The sequence below is a fragment of the Sycon ciliatum genome, chromosome 3 (assembly GCF_964019385.1).
Source record: "Sycon ciliatum chromosome 3, ocSycCili1.1, whole genome shotgun sequence".
Taxonomy (NCBI): Eukaryota; Metazoa; Porifera; class Calcarea; order Leucosolenida; family Sycettidae; genus Sycon; species Sycon ciliatum.
This window is the reverse complement of record NC_088645.1, coordinates 36,973,196-36,980,124: the sequence shown is the minus strand read 5'-3', so window position 1 is coordinate 36,980,124 and position 6,929 is coordinate 36,973,196.

The following is a 6,929-nucleotide window of genomic DNA, read 5'->3' as shown; positions in this document are numbered from 1 at the left end:
ATTGCTTGAAATTTAAGCGTTGCTCTAGTGTGTAGATCTTGGTGTAAGCGTACAGGGTCTCAGTGGGAGTTCTGCGGTCAAGGGCAAATATTCTTTTGAGACTAGTACGGCTGGCTGTGATCAGCTGGTTGTATGAACGGTGAGATAGACAGTTAATGTAGGCAGAGCTAGCATACTCAAGGGTGGATTGAATAATAGATAGATAGAAAAGACGACGCGCTCTGTGGTTCAGGTTCTGCCTGGCATGCTTGTAGGCTCCGACCTTCTGCTTGACGGCAATGCAAACTCGCTCTACTTGAGCATCGAATGCCAAGTGCTCATCCACAATGAGGCCCAGGTATTTGGCTGTGTGCGCAGGATAGAGAGTGGAGTTGCGGCATGATATGGACACAGTGGTGGGTAAGGGACTAGTTGGGCGACGTAGTAGCAGAAATTGTGTCTTATCAGGGTTAAGAACCAGTCCCTTCCCTGTAAGGTAGCTGTCCAGAGCAGCAAGGTCCGCCGTGAGACGCTCCAACACAGTATCACAGTCACTATGCCGGACATAAAATGCAATATCATCGGCATATTCCTGGTCTTGGCTAAACCTAAAACAGGGTGTTATGTCGCGAATGTAGATACAAAACAAGACTGGGCCCAGAACGGAGCCTTGGGGCACTCCTCTGGAGCATGGGCGTGACTGTCCAAGTTCCTGATCAACTCTCACAGTTTGTATTCTGTCAGACAGGTAGCTACAAAACCAATTCAAGGCAACATCTCTGATGCCTGTGTCATGTAGACTCTGGATGAGGGCGGAGTGTGCCACTCTGTCAAAAGCTTTGCTCATGTCAGCGAAGATGACACCACAGTATTCGTTGCTATCCAATGCAGAAAGCCATCTGTTCACAGCTAGAGCCAAGCAGTCTTCGCAAGAGTGGTTGCGACGGTACGCAAATTGAGAGTCTGGTACGTGTTCAATGCCATTATCTGCGAAGAATTTCGTTATCTGGTCCAGTACTATTCTTTCTAATACCTTGGCACATATAGGCAGCAGCGAAACTGGGCGGTAGTTTGCCGCCAGATCAGGGTCTCCAGATTTCATAAGTGGACTTATGATAGCTTGCTTAAAGACGGTGGGGACATTACCAGTTTGGAGGGACTCGTTCACTATGTCCGTGAGGTACTCAGCAATAGCATCTCCACCATTCTTCAGTATGGATGGTAGCACGTTGTCTGGACCTGGTGATTTGCACAAATTAAGAGACTTCAGAATATCGGACACGTGTTGTACTGTCACTGGTTGGAAATTCGTGAGATGAGGTAGCTGCTCATTGTCTTCAGGTGGAAGTTGTAGAACCCCAGGCCTGTTGGTGTCTTGAACAATGGCCGCAAACGTATCAGTCAGCGACGAAATTGATGCAGTGGGCTGGTTCCGGGTGGGTCTACGACCAGTCATGCCGTTAAGCAGACGCCACTGCCCTCTTGGGTCATTCCTTAGATCCTGGAATTTCTTGATTAAAAACTGTGACTTCAGTTGTCTGTTCAAGCGCTTTCCTTGACGCCTGGCTGCACGATACCTTTGTTTAAGAGCTGAGTCGTCTGGCCTACGCTGAAGCTGTCGGTGTAAGTTCCTCCGTGTATGGTGCAGCTGCTGCAGTTCAGCAGTTGTCCAAGAGTGAGGTATAGGTTTAGGACAGATTGGGTATCTGACTAGCTGCACTGGAGCATGACGGTTAGTAAGGTCAGCTAGTGATGTCAGGAAAGTTTCGGCTTGAAGATGAATAGTTGCATCGTTGTAATTGACTGCCAGAAGTGCTCGGGCGTCCTCCTTGAACTTTCGGAAGTCGATTGCGGCAATACCAGGTTTTCTAATACTGCGATAGGCGTGCTTTTGAATGCGGTGCCAGCTGTGGAGATGGAGGTCAAACACTACGAGGTGATGGTCACTAAGGTCGTCCACGGCAGTGACTGAGGGCTGCTCATGGCAAAGCCCAGCTTCCAGTAGAACCAGGTCCAGGCACGTGTTCGATGGTAGCCGTGTTGGTACTGTGATGATATTGTGCAGACAGTGCTCTGCACAGAGTTGGTTGAGGTACTTGAGTTGAGGAGAGTGAGGCGGGATAGCATTCGTGTTAAAATCTCCCAGGATAATTCGCTTACTCTTTGGCACTGGCTGACTGTCCAATTGGGCACTCAGACAATCCCAGAAATCCACTCCAGTGCTGGGAGGCTTATACACGGAACTGACAATAAACTTCTCAGCTCTTGTGTCCTTTCCCTGACGGACTAAAATGTGGAGAGCTTCAAGCTCAGGGTGGCTACTAGCATGTACTACTGTTGCCTTCAGACTGGATGAAACATACAGACAGACACCACCACCATGAAGGGAACGGTCCTTCCTGTAAATACTGTATCCAGGGATATGGAGCAAGTGGTCGCTGACACTGCCATCCAGATGAGTTTCATTGATAGATAATATATGGATCTCATTGTCATGCAGTATTTCGTGGATTTGCTGAATTTTATGGCGCAGGCTACGAACGTTCAAATGGGCAATTGTTAAGCTAGGGTTCCCAGGAATGTCCTATGGCTGAGAGCTCGATGCAGGAGCAGGTAGATTGTCGAGTGCTAGTGGGACACCCTTCTCATCAAGAATGACATCATACGGGAGTTGGCATTTGACATCCTTACTTCTCAGATGTTTGTACTGTGGTAGTACTGTCTTCCTTTTTTGCAGCTGTTTTCGGGTAAGATCGTTGGAGAAGTATACAGGTGAGCCATCATCGAGTTTCAGGTCAAATCTCCTGCGATAAATTTCGCCTTTGATGGCATTCTTCTGGAACTTGATCCGTATTGGACGCGATTGTGTGCCCGTAGTACGCGCCGTGCCAAGCCTTTCCGTGGAAGATAAGGCGGTTTGGTCGACCCTCAGGGCTCTCGAGCAGATTTCCTCTAGTTTTTCCCCATCCATATCGGGAATTCCACGTACGATAGCGTACTGCTTCCGGTTTAGTCGCTCAGCTTCCTCTTGAATCAGAGCGGAAATATCAGGTGGAGCTAGTACTGTCGCTATGGGTACGGGTGCGGGTACGGGACTCCCTTCAAGTGCAGCAAGTCGTTGTTCGAAAGATGACAGGGTCTTCTTCATCACGTCATACTCCTCCATGACCTTCTCCATCCTTGTCAGCACATCATCCATGAAACGATTGAGGGTCTCCTTACTGGCCGTCTGCTCGTTGCGAATTTCCTTCAGCATATGAGAAATCCTACGCAGCTCGTCATCATTGCCCTGTCCTGCCTGGGTCGCTAATCGTGGTGCCTGCGAGCGGAGTGTATCAGGCGGACTAACAGCTTTGGACTTGCCTCCACTGAGCCGAGCATGCAAAGATCCCGTCCCAACACTTGGACTATGGGATGAGGAGGTTGGCATGGTCTTCCAAAGCACTACGCAATCTACTTCAGTACTGATCAGCTAAATAAAGTATAAGGGCTAGAGGCTACCGGTTACCCTGAAAGATATCTGAAAAACGGCGGAGCACCAAAATTTGCATCCGCACACAACAGTAGACCTACATAAAACTGATTGTTTAGTAACTGGTAGTGTTAGTGGACACTTGTTGTTGTTGTTGTTTATTTATTTTACATCGCATGGCAAACGGGCAGTTCTGCCCAATATTATGAAAGCGATGACAACCAGTAAGAAGAGTCAGAAATGAAGAGAAAAATAAATGAAAATAAAAATACGAAAATGGAAGTGGCAATGAGGGGAGGCAGGGTCAAGACGAGCAGAAAAAATGGATCTCAAATTTACAAGTCTGATCACCGTAGTATGATTCTATCGAGCCTCATCAGCAGGTTACGAAAGCCATAACATCTAACCGAAGTAAAATACGCGTAGCACGCGTTTGAATTCACGGACAGATACACAGTATAGTATAGCGTAACTTCCCTTATATTCATGGCTCACACATGACGGGTTTACGTGGCTCTAGTAAAAAAAAAAAAAAAAAATTGCAGTTTCTTGGTCCTTTCCCTTCTGTATAACGTAATCATTGGCTCTCCATCCGAGTCCATTCCTGCACACCTGATGAGCCGTCTTTTATATCTATACGGCGAAACGATCGTCGTGTGAAACTGCTGCTTGTTACCGCTGCTTATTGTCCATCTAAATTGTCATAGTCGAAGTACAACGCTGTTTTACTGAGACAATCGGTTTTTCATGATTCTTGTTCGCATAGCTTCCCCTTTTTTTGTATTTTATTATAATTTTTTTAAGGATTTCCCAAAGGCTTTGGGCCTGTCGAGGGGATCTCCGGCAAGAAGAATGAAAATGACAACTTCATGTCAAGAGAGCAGTTAATCGAGGATAGGCTAGAGGAAATAGATCGAGACATACAAAATCTGGTAATTAAGGAGTTGGGATACCGTCAGTGTGATGGATATATCGGCGAAAATGCTGATAGAGAGAATGCTTGAATTCGGGAGGGGGGGGGGGGGGCTGGTTAGTAGTTAGTGCGGGGCGGGTTCTGGGCCACTTTTTGACCTTTGACCTTTGGTCCAAATAAGGCACACTGTGTCGGTCGTGCTTGGTCTGGCCCCGGGACTTCCCCCAGGGTTTGACCTTTGACCTTTGGGTTAAATAAGGCACACTGTGTCGGGCGCGCTTGGTCTGGCCCCGGGACTCCCCCAGGGTTCGACCTTTGGCCCTGCCATGTCATAAATGTGCCATAAAGGTTCTTTTCGCCATTGATGGCGAACGTGCACTTGTGCACGTTCGGTGCATTCGCACCAGGGAGTAGTAAAATACGTACTATTCCCTGATTCGCACATCATAGATGTGCATTGCATGCAGCGAATGACATATTCCCGCTGCAGTCCGCTTATGCTCTTCCCTGCATCTATTCCGTAATTCAGTACTTTCATTTCTAGGGTACCCTGTAAGAAGGCCTTAGGCCTGTGGGGATTGCCCTATCAAAAATTTGATAATAATAATAATAATAATAATATTGCGCATGCGCGCATACGCACGCGGAGCATGTGACCTTCAGTGGTCCTATGCGTGTGGAAAAGATGCAGTGCAACACAAGGTGTACTAGTACACGTGTCATTATACTACTCCCTGATTCGCACTTCGTAGATGTGCAGCAAACAAGTTCACGTTCCGTGCATTCGTTTTATTCGCACATCGTAGATGTGCACTGATTGACAAGTTGCCCATACAGAGCATGCCTAATCGGTTTTTCGATCGGTTAAGAGAATGTTCAAAATCGGCCATATTATGAGCCCCAAGATCAGAATTCGGCTCAACGTAGTACTTGAAGTCCCATTACGTCATGTACATTTACACACAAGCACACTCTGTTGAAGCACTGAAACATCGATTTTCGGCGAATTCAACATGCGAAATTTGAAAATTCGGCGAAAAGATGGGTGATTTCTTCAAAACCACTTTTTTCGGCGAATTTGTCGGCCAGCCGATTTGGGAAATGCCTACTGTCCATGCAGGTGCATTAGATGCATATTTCTATTTTGATCGGGATACAGTTAGAATCAACCGGCTACGCCCGGAGTATCATGCATCAAAACAATTATTGAAGGGGTGTCACAGTGAAGCAGTGTTGCTACGCACCACAAATCCCCTCTGCACTGCATCGAATCTATACTGGAGAATTCAGAGTGACCAGCAAAGAGTCACAACCCGCGGGTATCCAGTCACACTAAGGCATATCCACCATTCCCCACATATTCACTGTAACAAAACACAATACTGTTCACTATAATACACTTTTATTTAAATGGACTTGGATGAGTCTGTAGAAGAGAACACAATGCACGCACACGCACGCATGCGCGGACACACACACACGAACACACACGCGCGCGCACACACATCTAGGTTATAGTGCTATACACGTATCTAGGGTTTAGGAAGCACGAGAATATGTCGAAGCACCCACACATATGACATATCCCTTCATGCAGTGTACTTCAGTAGCCCAACACATTACGACCGCTATAGCACAGGACCATCACAAAACACATTACTACTGCTATAGCACAGGACCATCACAAAACACTACACACTGTTACTACACTACACACACAGTTACTACACTACGCCTGTTACAAGTACTTACAAATAATTTTGAAACAAATGGCACATCCTGAAGACGGCAGCCCCAGACCTTCATACATCATCATCTGTGAAACCAAACATGAGCGCACACAAACACTATTAGTGTCACGGATACGAAAGCAGGGTAAGACAAGAGGATACGAAACAAGTAAGTATCGCTATAACGAGGGGGTAAGTATACATGTAAACAGAGCAGTGCTTACTTACAGGGTCCTAATACGCTCTACGGCGTCATGGTAGTCGGACTGCAACAGCAGTCCGACTTGCCGACCCTCCCAGTAACGGGTTAGATGGGCCGCACCCGCCAGGTGGGCGACCACGGCTGGGCCTCCCACCAGCCTTTCTCCACTGTAAACACGAAAGAAACCGCAGAAAGCACAGTGTCATAGAGCTCTATTGTTGGGGAAGAGAGCTGGGAGCACTGCGCATTTACCATTTATCACAATAGATGATCAGAAAGAGGCGGCGCTTGACGCACCGCCTCAGGTGCTGAAACAGGGGTATCACCCCTGTAAGGTGAACACCGCAGTGACATGTGAAAGCCATACTGTAATGATACTGAAGTGAAGGTGTGAACCGCAAAGCAAGACCTTTATCTTCTTCCTGTCGAATTCGCTCCCCAGCTACATACCGACATCATCCGCTAAAATCCAATCATGCCAAGTAATGCAAAGGTCATCAGTTGACCTTTCGGACTTTTCAACTCTTATCCAAAACCACCAAGAGGAAAAAAACCAGGATGAAGAAGACGTCAGTTGTAGAAGCGTTTGTGGAGGAGTTGTTACATTATTCTCAGTAAATAGATATGGCTGAT